This window comes from Mustelus asterias, chromosome 15, assembly GCF_964213995.1.
Source record: "Mustelus asterias chromosome 15, sMusAst1.hap1.1, whole genome shotgun sequence".
Lineage (NCBI taxonomy): Eukaryota > Metazoa > Chordata > Chondrichthyes > Carcharhiniformes > Triakidae > Mustelus > Mustelus asterias.
The window spans coordinates 59,679,469-59,704,559 of record NC_135815.1 but is presented as its reverse complement, the minus strand read 5'-3'; the positions used below and the strand labels follow the sequence as shown (position 1 = coordinate 59,704,559).

The 25,091-nt window shown below is 43.6% G+C and overlaps 1 long non-coding RNA gene across 1 annotated transcript; it reads right to left on the bottom strand.

The window, feature by feature from the left end:
• Nucleotides 1–5,487: 5,487 nt before the first annotated feature.
• Nucleotides 5,488–7,260, bottom strand: LOC144504828 (uncharacterized). Its single transcript, XR_013499705.1, has 2 exons — nucleotides 6,390–7,260; nucleotides 5,488–6,337 (listed from the first exon to the last, which is right to left on the bottom strand). It is a non-coding gene; the product is annotated as an uncharacterized LOC144504828 (long non-coding RNA).
• Nucleotides 7,261–25,091: the final 17,831 nt, after the last annotated feature.

Here is a 25,091-nt window from a genome sequence, read left to right as displayed (position 1 = left end):
CATGGGGAAGATGTTTCCATTAATAGGAGAGACTCGGATCCAAGGGCACAGCCTCAGAGTAAAAGGATGGCCCTTTAGAACTGAGATGAGGAGGAATTTCTTCACTCAGAGGTGGTGAATCTATGGAATTCATTGCCACGGAAGGCTGTGGAGGCCAGATCAATTGAGTGTATCTAAGATAGAACTAGATATAGGTTCTTGATTGGTAAGGGGATCAAAATTTATGGGGAAAAGATGGGAAAATGGAGTTGAGAAACTTATCAGCCATGATTGAATGGCAGAACAGACTCGATGGGCCAAAAGGTCTAATTCTGTTCCTGTAGCTTATGGTCTAATCATCCATATTCCCTCTTTGCTTGCACATCATTAAGGTGCTGGGTGGGCAGATCCAGAAATGTGTTATCCATAAAACTCTTAACCCAGAGCATGAGCTCCTTCAGCTGACACTTCCTGCACATTAATGTTCACTAATGTCCTTTAGGGAAGGAAATCTGCCCTCCTTTCCTGGTCTGGCCTATATGTGACGCCAGAGCCACAGCAATGTGGTTGACTTGCAACTGACCTCCAAGGGCAACTAGGATGGGCAATAAATGCTGCCCTGCCAGCAACACCCACATCCCATGAATTAATTAAAAACGTTTGACCAAATTTGAGAAGGTCAAGTTATGTCTAATTCAGTTGAAACAATTTTGATGTCACAGAAATGGAGAATAGGGGACTGTTGGTTGTTGAATGGATGATTTCTAAGAGGCACTTGACATGGGTGTAGAGAAGGCCTTAAACTAAATGTGTTGGAGGTTGGGGGAGGGGGGGGTGGAAATCACAGGGTAATTTTGAAACTTAAAGGAAAAGGCTAAGGCAATCATGCAGGGTAGATATGGCAATGACCAGGGTGTGATAGGCGAGAGCGTGCAAACATGAGTGTGTCGGAACAAATAAGATCAGGGCAGGTAAAATTGATAGAAACAAAATTGAAGGCTCTTTTCTGAGTGCACAGTGTTTGTTACAAGATGGATAAATTAATAGAAATAATGATAACGATTTCAGAGACATAGTTGCAAGGTGTCCAAGGCCAGAACCTGAATATTCAACTGGATTTGACATTTCAGAAGAACAGGAACAAAGGAAAATATGATGGGGTAGCTGTTAATAAAGAATGAGATCAATACCACAGTAAGAATGATCTTGGTTCAGAAGTTTAAAATGTAGAATCAGTTTGGGTGGTGATAAGAAATAGCAAAGGAAAGAAATTGCTGGTGGGAGTAGTTTTCAGCTCCCTTATAGTAGCTACACTGTAGGACAGGATATAATTTTTTTTTAATGGGGTCCTGTAAGGCACTTTAGGTCTGCTGCATCACAGCAGCCACAGAGTCATCATAGTCATAGAGGTTAACCGCATGGAAACAGGCCCTTCGGCCCAACTTGTCCATGCCGCCACTTTTTTTTTAAACCCCTAAGCTCGTCCCAATTGCCCGCGTTTAGCCCATATCCCTCGATACCCATCTTACCCATGTAACTATCTAAATGCTTTTTAAAAGCATTTTAAAACGCCTCTACTACTACCTCTGGCAGCTTGTTCCAGACACTCATCACCCTGTGTGTGAAAAAATTGCCCATCTGGACACTTTTGTATCTCCCCCCTCTCACCTTAAACCTATGCCCTTTAGTTTTAGACTCCCCTACCTATGGGAAAACATATAGCTGATCTATGCCCCTCATTATTTTATAGACAAAGAACAAAGAAAATTACAGCACAGGAACAGGCCCTTCGGCCCTCCAAGGCTGCACCGACCATGCTGCCTGACTTAACTAAAAACCTCTACCCTTCCGGGGACCATATCCCTCTATTCCCATCTCATTCATGTACTTGTCAAGACGTCCCTTAAAAGTCACTACCGTGTCCGCTTCCACTACCTCCCCTGGCAACGAGTTCCAGGCACCCACCACTCTGTGTGTAAAAAATCTGCCTCGTACATCTCTTTTAAAACTTGCCCCTTGCACCTTAACCCTATGCCCCCTAGTAATTGACTCTTCCATCCTGGGAAAAAGCTTCTGACTATCCACTCTGTCCATGCCTCTCATAATCTTGTACACTTCTATCAGGTCTCCCCTCAACCTCCATCGCTCCAGTGAGAACAAACCAAGTTTCTCCAACCTCTCCTCATAGCTGATGCCCTCCATACCAGGCAACATCCTGGTAAATCTTTTCTGTACCCTCTCCAAAGCCTCCACATCCTTCTGGTAGTGTGGCGACCAGAATTGAACACTATATTCCAAGTGCGGCCTCACTAAGGTTCTATAAAGCGTCAACGTGACTTGCCAATTTTTAAACTCAATACCCCGGCTGATGAAGGCAAGCATGCCGTATGCCTTCTTGACTACCTTCTCCACCTGCAATGCCACTTTCAGTGACCTGTATACCTGTACACCCAGATCCCCTTGCCTATCAATACTCCTAAGGGTTCTGCCATTTACTGTATATTTCCTATCTGTATTAGACCTTCCAAAATGCATTACCTCACATTTGTCCGGATTAAACTCCATCTGCCATCTCTCCACCCAAGTCTCCAACTGACCTATATCTTGCTGTATCCTCTAATGGTCCTCATCGCTATCCGCAAATCCACCAGCCTTTGTGTCGGCCGCAAACTTACGAATCAATATAGTTACATTTTCCTCCAAATTATTTATATATATTACAAACAGCAACGGTCCCAGCACCGATCCCTGAGGAACACCACTTGTCACAGCCCTCCATTCAGAAACGCACCCTTCCACTGCTACCCTCTGTCTTCTTTGACCGAGCCAGTTTTGTATCCACCTTGCCAGCTCACCTCTGATCCCATGCGACTTCACCTTCTGCACCAGTCTGCCATGAGGGACCTTGTCAAAGGCCTTACTAAAGTCCATGTAGACAACATTCACTGCCCTACCCTCATCAATCATCCTCTATAAGACCTCTATAAGATCACCCCGAAGCTTCCTACGCCCTAGAGAAAAAAGTCCCAGTCTATCCAGCCTCTCCTTATAACTCAAACCATCAAGTCCCGGTAGCATCCTAGTAAACCTTTTCTGCCCTCTTTCTGGTTTAATAATATCCTTTGTACAACAGGGTGACCAGAACTGTACACAGTATTCCAAGTGTGGCCTTACCAACGTCTTGTACAACTTCAACAAGAAGTCCCAACTCCTGTATTCAATGTGCTGACTAATGAAACCAAGCATGCTGAATGCCTTCTTCACCACTCTGTCCACCTGTGACTCCACTTTCAAGGAGCTATGAAACTGTACCCCTAGATCTCTTTGTTCTACCATTAACTGAGTAACTGCTGCCCTGGCTCGATCTACCAAAATGTATCACCTCACATTTATCTAAATTAAACTCCATCTGCCATTCGTCAGACCACTGGCCCAATTGATCATGATCCTGTTGCAATCGAGATAACCTTCTTCTCTATCCCCTATGCCACCAATCTTTGTGTCATCTGAAAACTTACTAACCATGCCTCCTATATTCTCATCCAAATCATTAATATAAATGACAAATAACAGTGGACCCAGCACTGATCCCTGAGGCACACCACTGGTCACAGGTCTCCAGTTTGAAAAACAACCCTTTACAACCACCATCTGGCTTCTGTCATCAAGCCAATTTTGTATCCATTTGGCTACCTCACCCTGGATCTCATGAGATTTAACCTTATGCAACAATCTACCATGCAGTACCTTGTCAAAGGCCTTGCTAAAGTCCATGTAGACAACATCAACTGCACTGCCCTCATCTACCTTCTTGGTTACCCCTTCAAAAAACTCAATCAAATTTGAGAGATATGATTTTCCACTCACAAAGCTATGCTGGCTGTCCCTAATCAGTCATTATGTCTCTAAATGCCTGTAGATCCTGTCTCTCAAAATACCTTCTGACAACATACCCACTAAAGACGTTATGCTCACCTGTCTGTAATTCCCAGGCTTTTTCCTGCAGCCCTTCTTAAACAAAGGCACAACATTTGCCACCCTCCAATCTTCAGGCACCTCACCCATGACTATCGATGATCCAAATATCTCTGCTAGGGGACCCGTAATTTCCTCCCTAACCTCCCACAATGTCCTGGGATACACTTCATCAAGTCCTGGGGATTTATCTACCTTGATGTGCTTTAAGACTTCCAGCACCACCTCCTCTGTTACATGTTTACATATTGTGTAGATGGCCTTGTTGATCCTTAAGGGGCCCTACTCTGCATTAGTTACTCTTTTGCCCTTTATGTATTTGTAGAAACTCTTTAGATTCTCCTTATCTGCCAAAACAATCTCATGTCCCCTTTTTGCCCTCCTGATTTCTCTATTAACTCTACTCTTCAAGGGATCCACTTGATGCCAGCTGCCTATGCATGTCATGTACCTCCTCCTTCTTCCTGACCAGGGCCTCAATATCCCCGAGTCATCCAGGGTTCCCTCCTTCTACCAGCCTTGCCCTTCACTCTCAGAGGAATGTGCTTACCCTGAACCCTGGTTAACACACTTTTGAAAGCCTCCCACTTACCAGACATCCCTTTGCCTTCCCACAGACTCCCCCAATTAACTATTGAAAGTTCCTGCCTGATACCATCAAAATTGGCCTTGCCCCAATTTAGAATTTTAACTTTTGGGCCAGACCTATCATTCTCCATAGCTATCTTAAAACTAATGGAATTATGGTCACTGGTCCCAAAGTGATTCCTCATTGACACTTCTGTCAGCTGCCCTTCCTTATTTCCCAAGAGGAGGTCAAGTTTTGCCCCCTCTCTAGTCGGGCCATCCACATACTGAATGAAAAATTCCTCCTGAATACACAACAAATTTCTCTCCATCTAAGCCTCTAATACTATGGCTGTCCCAGTCAATGTTGGGAAAGCTAAAATCCCCTATTACCACCCTATTTTTTCTTGGAGCTATCTGTAACACCCTTACATATTTGCTCCTCAATTTCCCGCTGACTATTTGGGGGCCTATAGTACAACCCTATCAAAGTGATTTCCCCCTTATTTCTCAGTTCTACCATATAGACTCAGTGGCTGAACCCTCGGATATATTCCCTCTCAATACTGCCGTGATGTTTTCCCTAATCAAAAGTGCAACTCCCCCTCCTCTCTTACCTTCTGTTCATTCTTCCCTGTAACATCTGTATCCTGGAACATTGAGCTGCCAGTTCTGTCCCTCCCTTAGCCATGTTTCAGTAATTGCTATACTATCCCAGTCCCATGTACTCATCTATGCCAAGTTCATCTTCCTTGCCTGTCAGGCCTCTTGCATTGAAATAAGTGCAGTTTAATCTGGCCAGCAGAGGAAAATGCAGAAGAGTGAAATACAGGCCAGCATCAGTCCATGATGGTGCTCCAGTGCTGGGAAAAACATGCTTCCTTATTTCTTCAGCGCCCCTTTAAAGAATGTTTAGGCCACTGTAAAACTGAAAAAAGACGAGGACTGCACAGCACATGCTCCACCTAGTTTTCTAATACATTTTAAATTGAATTCTGAAAAATGCAAACAACTCTTTTTTTCATATTTAAATTAATACAACATTGATTTCACATAGCCTCCAAGAATGCCTAAAAACATCAATGGCCAACATAGCAGGATTTTTCTGGGTGAAGCATCAGGGAACTAACTGCAAGTTCATGATTGCTCAAAAGACATATGGGTGTTAGGATCTCAAATGAAAATGTTGAACCTAGGTTGAACAGAATGAATTTTATAAATGGCATATGCTACAGTCACAGTTCCCACTGTGGTAGGAGTGATTATTTAAGTTTGCAGATGGATACCATTCAAGCAGACTGCTTTGACCTAGTGTTTTTTGAATGTCATTACATCTCAGCATTCTCAAGATACATTTTTTGAGTTAATTGAGTTGGAGAACCAGAGAAATGACATTAGAGCATAGCATAGACAGTAGAGCACAAGCATAGAAATGGGTTTGATGTCAGAAGGTACTTCTTTTCAGATAATTGTTAACTTATTGGAGCGTCACAGGCACCTGCAGTAAATGCAGATTCACTACTGGCATTCAAAAGGTCCAAAAGGTATGTGACTTAAAGAAATTGGATGGAGGTGAAGACATACAGGTTACAGAACTAAGATAAAAACAAGAAAACCCATTACTATTTTTCCTAAATTGATCTTCCCCCCCTCTCCCAGGAAACTGAGTCTGAGTGTAGGATAAGTGAAATGTACAGAACAGAATCAGGCCATTTGGCCCAGCTTGTCTGCACCAACTCTCCAACAGAGCATCATACACAGGCCCACCCCCCATATGCCTGTAATCCCATGCATTTACCCCACTAATCCACCTAACCTACACATCTTGGGACACCAAGGGGAAATTTAGCATGGCCAATCCACCGAACCTGCACATCTTTGGACTGAGGGAGGAAACCTACACAGACACAGGGAGAATGTGCAAACTCTACAGTCACCCAAGACTGGAATTGAACCTGGCACTGTGAGGTAGCAATGCTAACCACTGTGCCAGCCCCTCCAAGTTGGGTGAGTTTACAAGTCACATAAGCTTCCTGTTGTTGTCAATATATGGAAGGTACAGCACAATTCTGCATGCATTTTCACAAGTTAGAGAATGGCAAAAAACGTCCAAAATAAAAGCAAAATGCTGCAAGATGTTAAAAATCTAAAATTAAAACATTAAGTGCTGGAAATATTCAGCTGGTCTGGCATTCATGGCGAGAAAAATAATGTTTCAAGTCCAAATTTAAATTCTTCTCATGAGAAAGGCTCTTGTCCAATTCCATGTTGGCAAAATAATGATCCATTCTGGACTGCAATTCTTCCTAGAATTATCGAGCCTTAAGGTGAGCACTTTGACTCGTCTTAAGACTCTTACCTAAACGTGCTGTAAGGGTGAATAGCAAATTCTTCCGTCTGGATTACTTTCAAATAATCTTTGTGCATGGCCGCCTTGCTACCGTGAAAGCCGGCAGATCCAGTGCGTAGGCCAGGGCGAAACGAAGTGGCTGATAGGGCCTGCCGGGCCTTTCCCAGGCTCGGTCCTTTCAGCTGAAAAGTCTGCTCATTAGGCGCCATTTTATTTTTTATAGGAACATTACTCGATGCCCCCTTCATCGGGACAAATGCCGGCTGCTCAACTATTCCAAACTCAAAGACCTTTCCACGAGGAGGAACAAAATTCAAAATCTCCTTTCACCCTCCCAAATAAGAATCATCCAACTGGAGTAGACAACTCCTCACTTCCGGTCCTGCACCGACTCACTGCCAATTCTGCGCAGGCTCATTGACTCACTACCAATTCTGCACAGGCTCATTGACTCACTGCCAATTCTGCGCAGGCTCATTGACTCACCGCCGGTCCTGTGCAGGTTCATTGACTCACTGCCGGTCCTGCACAGGCTCATTGACTCACTGCCGGTCCTGCGCAGGCTCATTGACTCACTGGAGAAAAGCAAACTACTATTGATGCTGGAATCTAAAACCAAGAGAGAAAATGTTGGGAATTCTCAGCAGGTCTGGCAGCTTCTGTAAGGAGAGAAAAGAGTTGACGTTTCGGGTCCAGATGACGTTTTGTCAAAGCTTTTTACATGAAACAGAAAATACTGGAAAATCTCAGCAGGTCTGACAGCCTCTGTAGAGAGAGATTAGAGCCAACATTTTGAGTCTGGATGACCCTTTGTCAGCACTAAGAGCAAAGAAAATCAGAAAAGATTTTTACTATGGGGGGGCTGTAATTGGACAAAGGGAATGTAAATGGGGATGAGGAAGGCTGAGAAGGTGCTAAAAGTGACCTTCAAGTGATCAGAATGTGTGATTGGCAGAACAGAGGTACAGATTGTTAAAGCAGTTGCCCTGAAGTGGGGCGGGTGGAATGGGCAAGATGGGGAGTGGGAATGGAGAAGTGGAAAAATGGAAGTGAGAAAGAAGTATGATAAAAATAGATGAATAAGATGAAAATAAGTAACAGAATAAGAATAGATGTTCGGAGGGAGGATGTCCTGGCAGTTTTGAAAAAACTGAAGGTCGATAAGTCCCCTGGGCCTGATGAAATGTATCCTAGGATTCTTTGGGAGGCAAGGGATGAGATTGCAGAGCCTTTGGCTTTGATCTTTGGGTCCTCGCTGTCCGCGGGGATGGTGCCAGAGGACTGGAGAATGGCGAATGTTGTTCCTCTGTTTAAGAAAGGGAATAGAAATGACCCTGGTAATTATAGACCGGTTAGACTTACTTCGGTGGTTGGTAAATTGATGGAAAAGGTCCTTAGAGATGGGATTTATGACCATTTAGAAAGATGCGGATTAATCCGGGATAGTCAGCACGGATTCGTGAAGGGCAAGTCGTGCCTCACAAATTTGATAGAATTTTTTGAGGAGGTAACTAAGTGTGTTGATGAAGGTAGGTCAGTTGATGTCATATACATGGATTTTAGTAAGGCGTTTGATAAGGTCCCCCATGGTCGGCTTATGATGAAAGTGAGGAGGTGTGGGATAAAGGGAAAGTTGGCCGATTGAATAGGTAACTGGCTGTCTGATCGAAGACAGAGGGTGGTGGTCGATGGAAAATGTTCAGATTGGAGGCAGGTTGCTAGCGGAGTGCCGCAGGGATCAGTGCTTGGTCCTCTGCTCTTTGTGATTTTTATTAATGACTTAGAGGAGGAGGCTGAAGGGTGGATCAGTAAATTTGCTGATGACACCAAGATTGGTGGAGTAGTGGATGAGGTGGAGGGCTGTTGTAGGCTGCAAAGAGACATAGATAGGATGCAAAGCTGGGCTGAAAAATGGCAAATGGAGTTTAACCCTGATAAATGTGAGGTGATTCATTTTGGTAGGACTAATTTAAATGTGGATTACAGGGTCAAAGGTAGGGTTCTGAAGACTGTGGAGGAACAGAGAGATCTTGGGGTCCATATCCACAGATCTCTAAAGGTTGCCACTCAAGTGGATAGAGCTGTGAAGAAGACCTATAGTGTGTTAGCTTTTATTAACAGAGGGTTGGAGTTTAAGAGCCGTGGGGTTATGCTGCAACTGTACAGGACCTTGGTGAGACCACATTTGGAATATTGTGTGCAGTTCTGGTCACCTCACTATAAGAAGGATGTGGAAGCGCTGGAAAGAGTGCAGAGGAGATTTATCAGGATGCTGCCTGGTTTGGAGGGTAGGTCTTATGAGGAAAGGTTGAGGGAGCTGGGGCTGTTCTCTCTGGAGCGGAGAAGGCTGAGGGGAGACTTAATAGAGGTTTATAAAATGATGAAGGGGATAGGTAGAGTGAACGTTCAAAGACTATTTCCTCGGGTGGGTGGAGCTATTACAAGGGGGCATAACTATAGGGTTCGTGGTGGGAGATATAGGAAGGATATCAGAGGTAGGTTCTTTACGCAGAGAGTGGTTGGGGTGTGGAATGGACTGCCTGCAGTGATAGTGGAGTCAGACACTTTAGGAACATTTAAGCGGTTATTGGATAGGCACATGGAGCTCACCAGGATGATAGGGAGTGGGATAGCTTGATCTTGGTTTCAGATAAAGCTCGGCACAACATCGTGGGCCGAAGGGCCTGTTCTGTGCTGTACTGTTCTATGTTCTAATAAAATAAATGGAAATGGGTGAAGTCGGAGGAGAGATGCTCTGAAATGTAAAATGCCCAATTGGAAGATGAGGTGCTGTTCCTCCAGTTTCCACTGGGGTTCACTGGAACATTGCAAAAGGCCAAGGATGGCCATGCGGACAGGAGAGCAGGGTGTTGTACTGAAGTGGCAAGAAGGTCTGGGTCCTGCTTGTGGACGGACCGAAGGTGTTCAGCAAAGCAGTCACCCAGTCTGTGTTTGGTCTCTTCGATGTAGAGTAGATCACATTGGGAGCAGCAAATGCAATAGACCAGATTGAAGGAGGTGCATGTGAAGCGCTGCTTCACCTGAAAGGGATATTTGGGACCTAGGATGGTGAGCAGGAAGGAAATAAAGGGGCAGGTGTTGCACCTTGTACAATTGTGTGGGAAGGTGCTGTGGGCGGGAGGGTGATGTGTTGGGTGTGTTGGAGCAGTGGACCAGGGTGTCCTGGAGAGAACGGTCCCTGCGGAATGCTGATGGGGGAGTGAGGAGGAGATTTGTTGAGTAGTGGCATCATGCTGGAGTTAGTGGAAATGGCGGAGCATGGTCATTTGAATGCAGAGGCTGGTGAGTGAAAAGTGAGGACATGGGGGACCCTATCCTGGTTTTGGAAGGAGTTGAGAACAGTGGCCCAGGGGATGGGTCAGATGTGGTCGAGAGCCCAGTCAACCACAGTGGGTGGAGAACCATGATTGATGAAGAAGGAAGACATATCAGCAGCGCTATTTTGGAAAGTGGCAACATCAGAACTGATGAGGTGAAGGAACTGAGAATATCAGATGGAGTCCTTACAGGATGTGAAGTGTGAAGAGCTGGAGTAAAGATAGTTGTGGGAGTCGGTGAGCTTGTAATGGTTACTGGTGGACGGTTTATCACCAGAAATGGAGACAGAGAGGTCAAGGAAGGGAAGAGAAGTGTCAGATGGTCCATTGTCCACTTACAGCCCCTCCCCCCTCACATAGTATAAATCTTTTCTAATTTTCTTTGCTCTTAGCTCTGACGAAGGGTCATTCGATTCAATTTGATTTGATTGATTATTGTCACATGTATTAGTATACAGTGATAAGTATTGTTTCTTGCACACACTACAGACAAGGCATACTATTCATAGAGAATGGAAGGAGAGATTGCAGAAAGTAGTGTTACAGACATAGCTAAAGTGTAGAGAAAGATCAACTTAGTGCAAAAGTCTGATGGCAGCAGGGAAGAAGCTGTTCTTGAGCCAGTTGTACGTGACCTCAGGCTTTTCATAGAATCTTGCAGGGCAGAAGGAGGCCATTCGGCCCATCGAGTCTGCACCTACCACAATCCTACCCAGGCCCTATCCTTGTAACCCCAGGCATTTACCCTAGCTATTTCCCCTGACACTATGCGTCAATTTAGCATGGCCAATCCACCTAACCTGCACATCTTTGGACTGTGGGAGGAAACCAGAGCACCCGGAGAAAACACACGCAGACACGGGGAGAATGTGCAAACTCCACACAGACAATGACCCAAGCTGGGAATCGAACCCAGGTCCCTGGCGCTGTGAGGCAGCAGTGCCAGGAACTGTGCTACCTTGCCGCCCACGAGTCTGTATCCAGATTCAAAATGTTGACTCTATTCTATCTCCACAGATGCTATCAGACCTGCTGAGATCAGCATTTTCTGTTTTTGTTTCAGATTCCAGCATCTGCAGTATTTTGCTTTATCTTAATGATAAGAGAGGCTTTCTTCACACAATGCACACACAATAATCCAATTGAACAACTACAGCTCATGCGTCCACTCAAAACAAGGGACAATGAGTAAAAGAGTTGATACATCACTGGTCAAATATATTTTTATTATTCTTATAATTAGTAGATAAATGGAACACAATATGTGCTTAAGTAGACTTGTTCAAATTGTAATTGGACAACTATACTCATATGTTATACATTAATCCTAATTACTAGTTATAAATTGGCATAGATAATTTTTTAAACAAATGTACACCTTTAGCAAATGTTAATTGCTTGTAGCTAGTTGTAAGTTAATTGCCAAAGAATATAAGTTTAAAGTTTAATGTTTATAATTGTCACAAGTATTCTTACATTAACACTGTAATGAAGTTACTGTGAAAATCCCCTAATCACCACACTCTGGCGCCTGTGTGGGTACACTGAGGGAGAATTTAGCATGGCCAATGCAACCTAACCAGCGTGTCTTTTGGAATGTGGGAAGAAACTGGAGCACCCGGAGGAAACCAACGGAGACACAGGGAGAACATGCAGACTTCGTATAGACAGCTACCTTAACAGTTTAAGATAAAGAACGAGCAATCAAAATAAGTTACTGCCTGGAATCAATTAGAAAGGTTTGATTACTGTTTCAAAAATGTTATGAAGCAAACTGAATTGAATTCAGTAAAAAAGGAATTCCGGAGGACCTGAAGAAGGTTATGCTTTGGGTGCAAAGGCCTCTCACCATAAAAGGGACTTCTTAATTACTGCAGGAATTTTGTGGAAGATTATGCGGTACTTGCAAAACCCTTGCAGGATTTGATTACTCTTGTTTTAAATTGGAGCAAATTTAAAGCAAGCTACGACAAAGGTTTCTGTGTTAGGAATACCAGATCTCACAAGCCATTCCATATTTTCTGTCAAGAAAATGACGGAATGCAAGCAGCCGTAGTACCCAACAGCATGGGGACATGTTAAGACCAGTAGAGTACTACTCCACCCAACTAGATAAGGTTGCCAGAGGTATGCATCAATGTGTGAGAGCACTAGCATGTGACTCGTGGGCAGTCAGTGTTTCTGAGCCACTCTGATGGGAAAAGTAATCCTCCACAGTCCTCACACAATTATTCAGCTCTTAGAAGCTGGGAGGCTAAAAGGAGTTTCTGATGGAAAACGTTCAAAATGGGAAGGAAACCTCTTGCCAGGGGACAGGCACATAGAAATCAGTAGAAATATTAGGGGAAAATCCCACAGGAGGACGGACAGTGCAAAGAACGGAGCATGAATGTGTTGCAGAGGAACTTCTTCTCCCAGAGGGTGGTGAATCTCTGGAATTCTCTGCCCACTGAGGTGGTGGAGGCTACCTCGCTGAATATGTTTAAAGCGCGGATGGATGGATTCCTGATCGGTAAGGGAATTAAGGGTTATGGGGATCAGGCGGGTAAGTGGTACTGATCCACGTCAGATCAGCCATGATCTTATTGAATGGCGGGGCAGGCTCGAGGGGCTAGATGGCCTACTCCTGCTCCTATTTCTTATGTTCTTAAGTGATTGAGGGAGCAAGTGGGGGTTTAGCAGAAGAACCACTTGCAGAAGAGGTAATTAACCCATATGTAGACAGAGCTAGAAAATATGTTAAGAGTGAACCCCGCACTGCATGGCTGGTGGTAAATGATGAGGGAACAGTGATTGCAGGAGAACAAATCCCAGGGAATAATTCAGCACAAGTAGCAGAATTGTTAGCTTTAGCTAGAGCCTTAGAATGGAGCAAAGGGAAGCAAGTTAACGTCTATCCTGACAGCAGGTACACTTTTGGAGTAGTCCATGATTACATGATAGCTTGGAGTAGGCGTGGTTTTATAACATAACGGGGGACACGTGCAGCATGAGAATTTGATTAAAGATTTGATCCAAGCAGCCCGCAGTCCCTTAGAAGCAGCTGTAATAAAAGCACAAGTCATAAAAAGATTGAAAGTCAAGCATAAAGAGGAAACAGCTGTGCCGATAAAGTCACAAAAGATTTATTAGAACAGGATTGGGTATGGACACAAACTGCAGGTGTAGCAGCATTACAAGTTCGTGATAATACAGATATTGATGCGAAGCAGGTACAGGAGCAAGCACCAGGAGAGGAGAAGCAGAAGTTGGAGAAATACAGAGGACAGAAAGGCATGTAGATGGGAGGGAAAAATAATAGCCCCAGAAGTAGTACAGTAGACTTTGTTAGAAGTATACCAAGGACTAGCTCATACAGGAAGAGATAAGATGGTCAGATTAATCGGAGAATGCTGGTATTGGAGAGGCATGGGAAAAGATGTAGTGAAATTCTGTCACAGATGCCTGCAGTGTGCCTTGGTGGAACCAGGCCATCCCTGCAGGATTGAAATGAGGAATCAGCTGCAACCCAAAGGACCCTGGGAATACTTGCAGATGGATTTTACAGGATCACTGCCTAGAGCGAAAGGGAAGACCTATTGTTTAGTAATTATTGATCAGTTTACTCGATGGGTTGAAGCATTCCCGTGTAAAGATGCCACAGCCAAAACTGTAGCTTTGATATTGGTGAATAAAATAATACCTAGATGGGGAATGCCTCTTCAGTTAGAGTCACTTTACAGGGAACTCACTTTACAGGAAGAGGTTTAAGAGAAATTTGCTGGATGTTAGGGATAAGACAAAGGTTTCATATACTATATCACCCCAGAGTTCAGGAATGGTAGAACGAATGAACCAAACACTGAAGATTAGTTTAGCTAAAGCTATTTTAGAAGAAGGAAACAATCAGGTACAGGCTTTGCCTGCAATATTGCTATGACAGAGAGCTTCTCGTTCTCGAGGAACAGGATTGATCCCTTTTGAACAAATGACAGGAAGAGCAATGCACCTCCAACAGAATGTGATAATAGGTGGAGGAGAACTTGAAATTAGCCGAGGAGCAGTATTTCAATGAATGAGTGATTTTAGCAGATCGTTTACATTCTCTCATAAAGCAGGCAATCACTCAACAGCAGCACAGAGACTGGATGAAACTGGCAGAGGAGAACATTCCTAAATTACCCATACCAGGGGATAAGGTCATGGTGAAACTCATGACAGATTTTAAAAAAGGCTAGGAGTCCTTTGGATGTTACAGCGTGATTGTCACAAGACAAATATGTGCCCTAATTGATTAAAAGTACAGTCCACGATGGCAGCACTGGACGCAGTCAAAACCATATCCTAATGAGTAATCAGTAATAATGAAATTGCCCCAGTGGATGGATGATCCTGTCAAACAAGGGATCATCATTGGTCTTGTAGCCGCATTTCTGACAATAGCGATAATTTGGATTTGCAGACGAACTACTAGATTAGGCCAAATCATGGCACTAGGAAATCAGAGGGATGTTAGAAGGGAGAAAATAGAAATGATTTAGTTACTGTGTTGCTAAATTAAGTGCCAAAAGACATTTTGTTTATATTTATAGAATATTTGCACGAAGATCTCCAGACATTCACAGCATCAAGCCACAGTAGAAGACAACATCGGTAGACAACCCGCAAGATTGATTATCAAGTAACTGGCCTGGGATTGAATGTGTCATGATTGTTATGCAAATTTGTAAATAAATTTTCACTTTCTTAATACTGACCAGCAGCTGGGAGATTGTTTGTTAAAATAAGTTGCTAACAGCACACTTTCCACTTCACAGAATTGTCCCAAATTCAATCCTGTGAAGTGGAAAATGTGCTGTTAGCAAGCTATTTTTTTTTTTTAAATGTCATTTAAGACAAAGAACAAGCAATCAAAATATGTTAGTGCCTGCAATCAAATAGAAATGTTTGATTTCTGTTTTAAAGACGTTACAAAGACATTTTGTTGGACTGCAAAATTTCCCCAGAGCTTGTGATTTGTATAGGAAGGTAGCTAGTGGCATGCATCAAACTGGATTGAATTAAGTAATTGAGGGTAGAAGATAGAGACCGGAGATCAAACAGCACCTGGGAATTGGGATATTGGGTGCAATTCAATTCAATGGAATATTTCAATCTAGCACTGATGTATAGTCTAGTGAAAAGAAAGTATAGGTGAGGCTAGTAAATTGGTAGCTTTCTCTTGGTGATAATTGTGTCCTTATCTATTTTTTTTAAAGATAACAAAATTTGATACTCTGGCCGCCATCCAAGGCATCTGGACCATAAGGGAAGAGATGAGCAAGGACTTCAAGATCTTTTGATATGATTACCTGAGAGTCAAGAAGGTGTTGGCATGATATTGAGATACTGCATAAGTGTGCAGATAAGTTATGTGGCAAGTAACTAATATGCAGGAAACCAGTTCAAAATAAACCCATTCAAGGTTTGGAAGAGCTTGCAATTATACATTGAGGAGCAGGTCTCAAACATGCACTCTACTTGACATACAACATGGCATGAAATGGTTAATGGGGCCAATAGAGTGAATCACACTACTAAATGATCAAGGCACTGACACAGAGAGACTGATTTCAAAACAATTGGGATAGAATTAAACAAACTGGTACCAGTCAAAATGAGCAAAATTAAAGTGAAAAGGTAAATAATTTGGATGGGAACAATTAAGGACTGAGCAGCAAATAAACTTGGTAAGGAATATCCATAAGATGAATACAAATAAATGGAGAATATTCTATTCATGATGTAATTCTGAATGATATTGAATGAGGTGATCTGCAGGTGGGTATGTCAGAGAGAAAGGAGCATCAATCTAATTATTCAGAAATGACATTCAAATTACAAAGATTATGGAATTTAACTCAAATTATGTGAAGAGGAAACTGAAATCTTAAAAAAAAGACAAGTGGATTTTCTTGTTGCGCAGATCATCCCACTCAAGTGCTAGAGAAAACAAAGAAAGTGATCAAGAATAAGAAGATGTGAAGGAATAAGATCTCACCCTGTGAAAATCAAGTTGGAATGACATTTAATCCACATAGGAACCAATGAATAAAATTAATAACATAGCAAAAGTTCAAATTTTATCTTTCAGTTACAATGATGCTGGTGAAGACAGTTTTGTTCCCATACTTACAGGAGAAAATATGTGAGATACTTGACACATAGCAGTGGAATTATTGTGTGGAGCACCAAATGCCCAGGCAATCTCTGCCTCGAGGTAGAGAAACCAATGTTAAATGATTAATTTTTTTTCAGTTTACACACAATCTACATATGTCACCGCAATATGATTTTATACTGAGTCCTGGGGCACAAACTCATCACCTGGCTTGGTCTTAGCACTATACTCAAAATTTACAAGGGAGAAAAAACATATGACCACCCTCAAAATTAAAACAATCAGTTATGTTATCTAAATTCAAAGTCTGCTGTATTAAGAAAAACAAATATTAAAACATTCAACCATGTGCACTATATTAGTGCAATTTAATGTATGATGTTCAAGAAAAGTCAAGTAAAGTTTATTTATTAATCACAAGTAAGACTTACATTAACACTGCAATGAAGTTACTGTGAAATTCCCCTAGTCGCCACATTCCAGCGCCTGTTCGGGTCAATGCACCTAACCAGCACATCTTTCAGACTATGGGAGGAAACCGGAGCACCCAGAGGAAACCCACACAGACACAGGGAGAACGTGCAAAATCTGCACACACAGTGACCCAAGCCGGGAATCGAACCTGGGTTCCTAGCACTTTAAGGCAGCAGTGCTAACCACTGCGCCACGGTGCCGCCCTGAAACGTCACTTTATTTCACACTGTAACCATCTTTGAATTTTTAAGTTTAGAATGAAGTTCTGTAATTAGCTTTTGTAATTCTAGTTCTTTTAAATTTATATGTATTAGTTGAATGTATTGTGTTCCATTAAGCAGACCAATCACGTTCAAGTATTGATTTGTATTTTAAGATTATAAAGAAAGAAAAGTAACCCATTCCAACTAACCAGTGAGGAGTAATAGCAACCTTCAAATAACCTGTTCAAAATATAGACAGCATATTTTCCCCATCCTGAATAAATGGGCAAGGGAGATATCAAAGCGTTCTTTTTATCTTAGCAAGAAGTATCAGAAACAAACTTTAATGAGCGGGATGGTCCCACAAGTAATTGACACTTTAGAAGGCTAGTCGAGAGGCCAATGGGATCCTTGAGTTTATTTGATTTAGTTTACCTGGTTTTGCACGAAATAGGGGACTACCCATAATTAACAAATTAGAAATCGATCATGCGCACCGAGACTAATAGCACAATTTACCATACTATGGGGTGTGGCTTACAATTAGTTAATAAGCAGCAGCTTTCTCTGCCCAAATTGCACATTGTGTATGGAACGGAAGTCCATTTGTCATGCCCGCTGTTCAGAAGAAAGTGGATAAGAGAGAGGTGTTCTCAACATTATGTTGACCTATTTTGGGTGGTCACAAAAGGCCAAGGGGGGGGGGGGGGGGGGAGCAGGTGGACTGAAAGGATTAAAAATCATACAAGCTTAAAAATCACAGAAGCTGCTAGCTGCTATAATTCTCAAAATGTAATTATTGTATCATAATTGTAATTATAATTCTCAAAGACAGAGAAACTTCTGATGCAAAACCGTTTGCCTCAGCCAAAGGTAACAGTCAAGGACCATGGTTGAATTAATTATAAGAGAGACTTTCTTCACACAATGTGCACACATGGTGTAAAGAATCCTCAACATGTTTGCCCTTTGCCAATGACATTGTCCTGCTTAGTGATTGGTTGCTGGTATGCAAAAAAATCAAAATATTTCGAGAAATGTTGCAGACGAACAGGATTGGAAATAAACACAAAAAGGACAGTGGGATTTTATAAGGAATCAAAAATTGGGAAAAATATCTTGGAGCTAAGATTGACCCATGGGTAGCCCATAAGGACGAATATTGGACATGTAAACTGAAATTAGGCTTAGATAGTCTGATGCTTAGTCCTTTAAAATCATTTTAATGTTTAACATTCTTAAATTTTATTTTATTCCTCGTTTTTATTATTAATTGATTTTACTAATTCTAACACGTGCTTCCGAGGATTTGCTGCACCCTATCCACACACTATCACTATATCTGAACTGTTTGAAAAGACTTGTAATACCCATTCAATACAGCTGGGACAGGTCATTCTTCAGTCTTTGAGCATTGGTTGATGTTTCACGGCCTGTAGTCATCGATTTGGGATTCCCCTCTCATCTAGGGCTGATGCTGGTCTTCAAGTCATCTCAACAGGGTAGTCTTCTGGGTCCAGTTGGTCTGATAATACTCATCACGAGATACAAGGAGATGGAGATGCTGTGCTGCTTGGCTGCCAGTCAAAAGTGCTCTCTGGAGATGTCATTGAAGAAAGTACAAAAAGGCAGAGAGAGAGAGAGCACTAGGGTGCCAGGTAGCTTTCTTCACACCCTTCTCCAAGATCTTGTGTCCTGTGTCCAATCCTTGTCACATTATGCCTCTGGCTTTCTACTTAGCTGGGTGCCACTAAGTCTGTGTAGCATTCTTCTAACAAAGCAGGTTCACTGGAGATGTAAACAATAGTTCATTCTGAAAAAATGAGGCCGATAGCACCTGGCCAAGCAGTTCCAGGACTGGTTGGTTTTGATGCGAAGTTGATTGTCCAAGACCTGGCTTTATGAAAACTCTCGGTTCTCGCCCTGCAATTTGTAAATTCAAGAGTCTGGCTGATTTAAATTTGGCTTCCACATTTCTAGTTTTTATCCATGCTCATGAAAAAATATCAATATTTCTGTAACAATCCTGGAGGTCATGTGTCACCAGACTACAGCTATTGCTATTTTGAAGAAATATAATTCTCTTAGAACTAACAAAAACCCAGTGATTTCTTATTCCTTTCCATACTGTCAAATTGATATTGATACTCAGGGTGGGATTTTCTGGCCGCACTCGCCCCGAAACCGGAAAATCCTACCTGCCTGAGGTCAAGGAACCTTTGCATGGTCCGCTTCCCCCCCCCCCCCCCCCCCCGCCCCCCCAACCCCCAGCCCCCCCACTCCCCACACACACCTACGATTCCCTTGGCGGGCAGGACAGGGAAATTCCGGTCTAGGGGCTCGATTTTACCATTGCGTCACGCCTGTTTTCGGGCGCAAAAACGTGGTAAAATTGGGTGTGAGGCCATTAACACGATCGCGCCAGCGTCCACGCAGATGGACACTTTATAGATGCCCAGGAAATGGCCGCAATCCAATTCGTGCCCGAAACAGGCGCAACGGCGATTTAAATGCATTTGCATGCATTTCAATTGAATTAATGAACTGCCCGCCCAACTTCATCAGCATTTCCCCCTTTACCACTGCGTTCATCAATCCGGAATCGTGCCGAAATGGACATGCAGAATAAAAGTCTGATTCGGGTGCTCCAGCTGCTGAAGAGGTGAGTTCAGAGCTTCCAACGGCTCTCTGACTCAGATCGGTGGCCGGTGGGGGGTGGGGGGAGGAGGAGGTGGGTCAGATCATTCTCTGGTGGGGGAGGAGGAGGAGGCAGGTCAGAACATTCTCTGGTGGGGGAGGAGGCGGGTCAGAACATTCTCTGGTGAGAGGGGCGCGGGAAAAGGGAGGCCCGATCATTGTCTGGTGGGGAGGGGGGGGAGGGGGGGGGGGGGGGGAGGAGGAGGCGCATCAGATGTACCTCTGGGGTGGCGGGGGGGGGAGTGAGGCCAGATCATTCTCTGGGGGGGCGGGGGGAGGGAGGCCAGATCATTCTCTTTTGGGGGGGGGGGGGAGGGGTGAGGCCAGATCATTCTCTGGGGGAGGGAGAGTGAGGCCGGATAATTCTCTGGGGGGCAGGGGGAGGGAGGCCAGATCATTCTCTAGTTTGGGGAAGGGTGGGGGGGGAGGAGGGAGGCAGGTATGATGTATCTCTGGTGGGGGGGGGGGGGGGGAAGGCCCGATCGCTCTCTGGTTGGGGGGGGTGGTGGGGGGGAGGCCAGATGGATCACTGGTGGGAGGGATGGGGGTGGGGCAGGGGGATCCGCTGCCACTTTGTGGGTGATTGGTAGGGGGCAGGGGGTCGCGATTGGTCTGGGTAGTGGAGGGGTGGGTGGATATGGGAGACAGTTATGTTGTGGGGGTGATGTCTATGGGGGCCATCGTTCCCGCTTTTCGCTCCCGGGCCACTTTCTCCGCTTTCTGCGGCTCGGGAGCGATCTGACATGGGCGCGCTTTTTCAAATAGTTTTCTAACTGCGCATGCGCAGTTCAGAGCTCTGATCGTTTCGGGTGTGCTAAGCCCCGCCCACAACGTAATTCAGACCCGCGATTTTTTTCTTCAGGCTAAGTGCGTATGGGGGCACCTGAAAGCAGATTTCCAAGTCAGATCTGAATTGCGCCCAGATTCAGCACTTAGAATGAAAATGGTAAAATCAGGCCCTAGGTGTCGGTTTAATTTTGTTGTTCTTAAGGAAATAACTACCCATAACCCCCAAAGTGCTATTGCTAATAGAGGGAACCCAGAAAACGGCCAGAATTTTCTGGGCATTCTCGCTAGTCCTGCTGATGGTAAATGCCCCGCCGCTGGGAAACCAGCAGTGGGGGTTGGATTCAATGGGAAATCCCATTGATAGTGGTGGGACCAGAAGATCCTGTCACCAGCCAATGGTGGACTGCTGTGAAACACGCCATGGGAGGTGCAGAGAATCTCTTTCCCCCTCCCCCGATGTTGAGTTAAATTGGCAAAATGGGAATTTTAAAAATGGGCCAGGCTTAGATACTAGGGTATTGGGACTTCCTGTGTTAATGATGACCCAATTTCTAATCATGGGCTACATTTTAATTGTTTTAAAGAATCTAATTTTATCTTTGTTCTTTTACTTAGAAGCAATGCTTTTTCAACTATCTTTTGGTAGAACTGTTTTTAATTCCAAATGCAGATGGTGCAAATCAGTTTATGAAACAATCTTCCATACAACTGGATATTGTCCTTGCATTAAAACGCATGCATCTTTAGGCATAACAAGATTTTAAATCTGCTAAAAGATCATGGCTTCACAGTGGATATTGAACCTTGCGTCAGAACCAAAAATAACCAGTTTTTCAAGCCAGATTATGTGGTTTGCAAAGATGCTGACCATAAGATTTGAAGATAACAATAATTCTTTGCTGAAGGCCTGGAATGAAAAATTGAGCAAATATGAACATTTAACAGATTAGATTATTAAACTTACACATGTTGTGGGATCGGGAGGAAAATGCTTTGAACAAATCATTCATGAATGGAGTTTCTTAAGATATCTAATTTTAAGAACTTTGCGAATTGTGTTACACCAGATCAGGGCAGCACAAGGGCACAGTTGGCACAGCAGTTAGCACTGCTGCCTCACAGCACCAGGGACTGAGATTCAATTCCAGCCTCGAGTCACTGTCTGTGTGGAGTTTGCACTTTCTCCCTGTGTCTGCGTAGGTTTCCTCCGGGTGCTCCAGTTTCCTCCCACAGTGCAAAGATGTGCGGGTTAGGTTGATTGGCCATGCTAAATTGAACCTAGTGTCAGGGGGATTAGCAGGGTAAATGTGTGGGGTTACGGGAATAGAGCCTGGGTGGGACTATGGTTGGTGCAAACCCGATGGGCCGAATGGCCTCCTTCTGTACCGTAGGGATTCTATGATCAAGATATCACAACATTTTATGGACAATTGATTTCACCTTTTCACTTTATATCTTTCCTTTTAATGGTTTTAGCAATTTTTTAGTTAATTTTATCTTGTTATTATTTTAATCCTTTTTTTAGTAATAAAGTTAAGTGTTTTTAATTGAGTCAACAGTCTTAACACTTCCAGATGATGAGGGGATACTACCTTTGATCTATCTGAACATGGTTTTACTCAGCTCTACTGTCTTGAAATTTTTGTGGCTATTTCTGTGAATTTTTATGTTTACTTAATGCCCAATGGGTATTTACCAGCCCATTAATATCTGGGATGGTAAAGCTTTTTGGATGTACTGAATTCACAGAGCAGTGAGAGTTGGCAAATGGAAGTTGCGAGTGAAGTGTAGTTCTCAAGGTGCACATCAGTTACATCCAGCTGTGATTCATGCCGATCTAATTAGCCACCAGTGTAGATTTGGAATGGGGGCATGAGATACAAAAGCATGTAAATGTGGTTCCTAACATGACACGGCAGGCAACCCAATCCCGCAAGAAAGTCATGAGCGGAAAATTGCAATCCATCTTCATACCAACAGGAAACCGACTTTCGGCCACTCTCACATTTTCTGGTCCCACCCACCATAGAACATAGAAAAGCTACAGCACAAACAGGCCCTTCGGCCCACAAGTTGCGCCGAACAATTTCCTTACCTTCTAGGCTCATCTATAACCCTCTATCTTACTAACCTCCATGAACCTATCCAAAAGTATCTTAAAAGACTCAATCGAATCCGCTTCCACCACCACCACCGGCAGCTGATTCCACGCACCCACCACCCTCTGAGTGAAAACCTTACCCCTAACATCTCCTCTATACCTACTCCCCAGCACCCGAAACCTGTGGCCTCTCGTGACAACCATTTCAGCCCTGGGTAAAAGCCCTGGGTAACATAGAACTATGATGCCTGCCGGTGGCAGAACTGGAAAATTCTGCCCTGTACATCAGTGATGGGGACAGCAAATGTTTCAGGTGGTGCTTCTAGTACCGATGAAGCGGCTTCTTTGTTATCTAACATAAAAAGTTGTGGATGCTCCATCATTGAATATTTTTAAGGTTGGATTAGACAGATTTTTGATCTTTTAGAGATTCAAGATATATGGAGAAAGTGGGTGTACCTTCACCACATGGACAGTTGAAGATGGTGGGTTGCTAGTTTACCAACACAACCTTTATTCTATCATTCCCAACATAGCAGGCTGGCCATATGTCTAAGTCACTTGGACTAATGTGAAATCGCCATACAACATTATACCAGGAGAGGGCACTAGTACATTTCACAACTGCAATGCCATGCACTATCAATAAATTTTCCTTCATTCCGACATTGGGTTCTTGCAACAATCCCAAATCTTTGAAAAATAACACAAACATGATTTTGAAATATGTATTTGTTACAGTTAAACTGCTTAAACTCCATGATCTACAGAATCATAAAATTCCCACAGTAGTACAGAGACCATTCGGCCTATCGAGCCTACACTAACAACAATCCCAACAGGCCCTATCACTGTAACCCCAAGTATATACCCTGCTTATCCCCCGATCCTAAGGAGCAATTTTTTAGCATGGCCAATCCACCTAACCTGCACATCTCTGGACTGCTAATGTATTAAAAAAAAACAATTGTTTTCCGTTACCACCTTCAAAAAATCCCAAGAACTCCACGGAGCTGTCATGAACAAAAACTTTAATGTCAAGCCAAAGAAGGAGCGATGACACAAACCAGTGTCACAAAATTGGGTTTTATGGAGGAATGGAAGGAAGGAAGAGCAGGGAAGAGGTGGCCTTAGGTAGCCATCCAGAGGGTGGGACCGAGGTGGCTTCAGGTACAGCCACTAATTACAGAGCAAAGGGAGGGAGGTAGGCTTAAGAAAACAGTGTCAGAAAAAAACAGAATTCTGGGGTGTGGGAAGTTTTAAGGTTGGTGAAAGTTATAGAGATAGGAAGGGACAAAGCAATGAAGGATTTAAATGAGAGCTAAAATTTATATTGCCCTGTTTTTGGATATCAGGTTGCACTGAACAAAACCACCTGTGCTGCGAGGCACAGGCATGATCTTCCTGGTAGTTTTAAGAAACTTATATTTAGCAGTAGTAGCAGATAGCAGTAACAGTAACAGCCAAAGTAGATAACAGCAAAAACAGCAGACAGCACTGGCAGCACTGCACAGTTTAGAGCTTCTCAGAAAATAAGTTTAATGAGAGGATTGGGTGAACTAAAATGGGTCAACTAAGCTAAAGGGACAGTAATTCAAGAGTAAACAGCGTGAGTGCTGGTCAGAAGTTACGGGAGTGGTATTTGTGCATGTGACACTGATTTAACTTAAAAGGGAAGCTGGAACTTGACTTTTGTAAGTTTATTGATGTTACGAAAAAACTATTAAAAAGAGATATGAGCATTGACCATTTTCTCCACTAGGACAGGTTCATGCCAAAGATTAGGGTTAGGAATGTAAGAGGTGAAGTGAGAGTTCATCTACCTACACTCCTGACCAATCATGAGGAATGATAAGTATTTGCTACAGATCGCTGGGGAAGAAGCACTGTCACTTTATCCAACACTCAGCCACCAGTTCAGATACTGTCACAGTTAGTATATTAGACAGTTGCATAGAGTCAAGATCTGGAGGTGATTTATGACCGGGCATTAGTGGGCAGCCTGTTCGGGAGAATAGTCAATTCATGAGCCAGTTGCAAATGACTTCACTACTGAGGTTTTGTATGAGGATTGTGATGAAGCAGGAGAATGCAGATGATCACACACACAGATATGCTTGTCAAGCCTACCAGACAGCCGACTGTCATGTCCAGGAGCATGGAAGAGTCCAGCTCCAATGTGGCACAGGATTTCCCACAAGACTTGGAACCACCCTTTCCAGTGTTGAAGTGGTGACTAGCTCTATGATTGCACCGGCAGACTAGCATGATGCTGTGACTGATGGACACTGTCTCAGCTTCTATTGCACAGTGGCACAGTGGGTAGCACTGCTGTCTCACAGTGGCAGGGACCCGGGGTTCGACTCCAGCCTTGGGTGACTGCCTGTGTGGAGTTTGCACGTTCTCCCTGTGTCTGCGTGGGTTTCCTCCGGATGCTTCGGTTTCCTCCCACAGTCCAAAGATGTGAATGTTCGGTGGA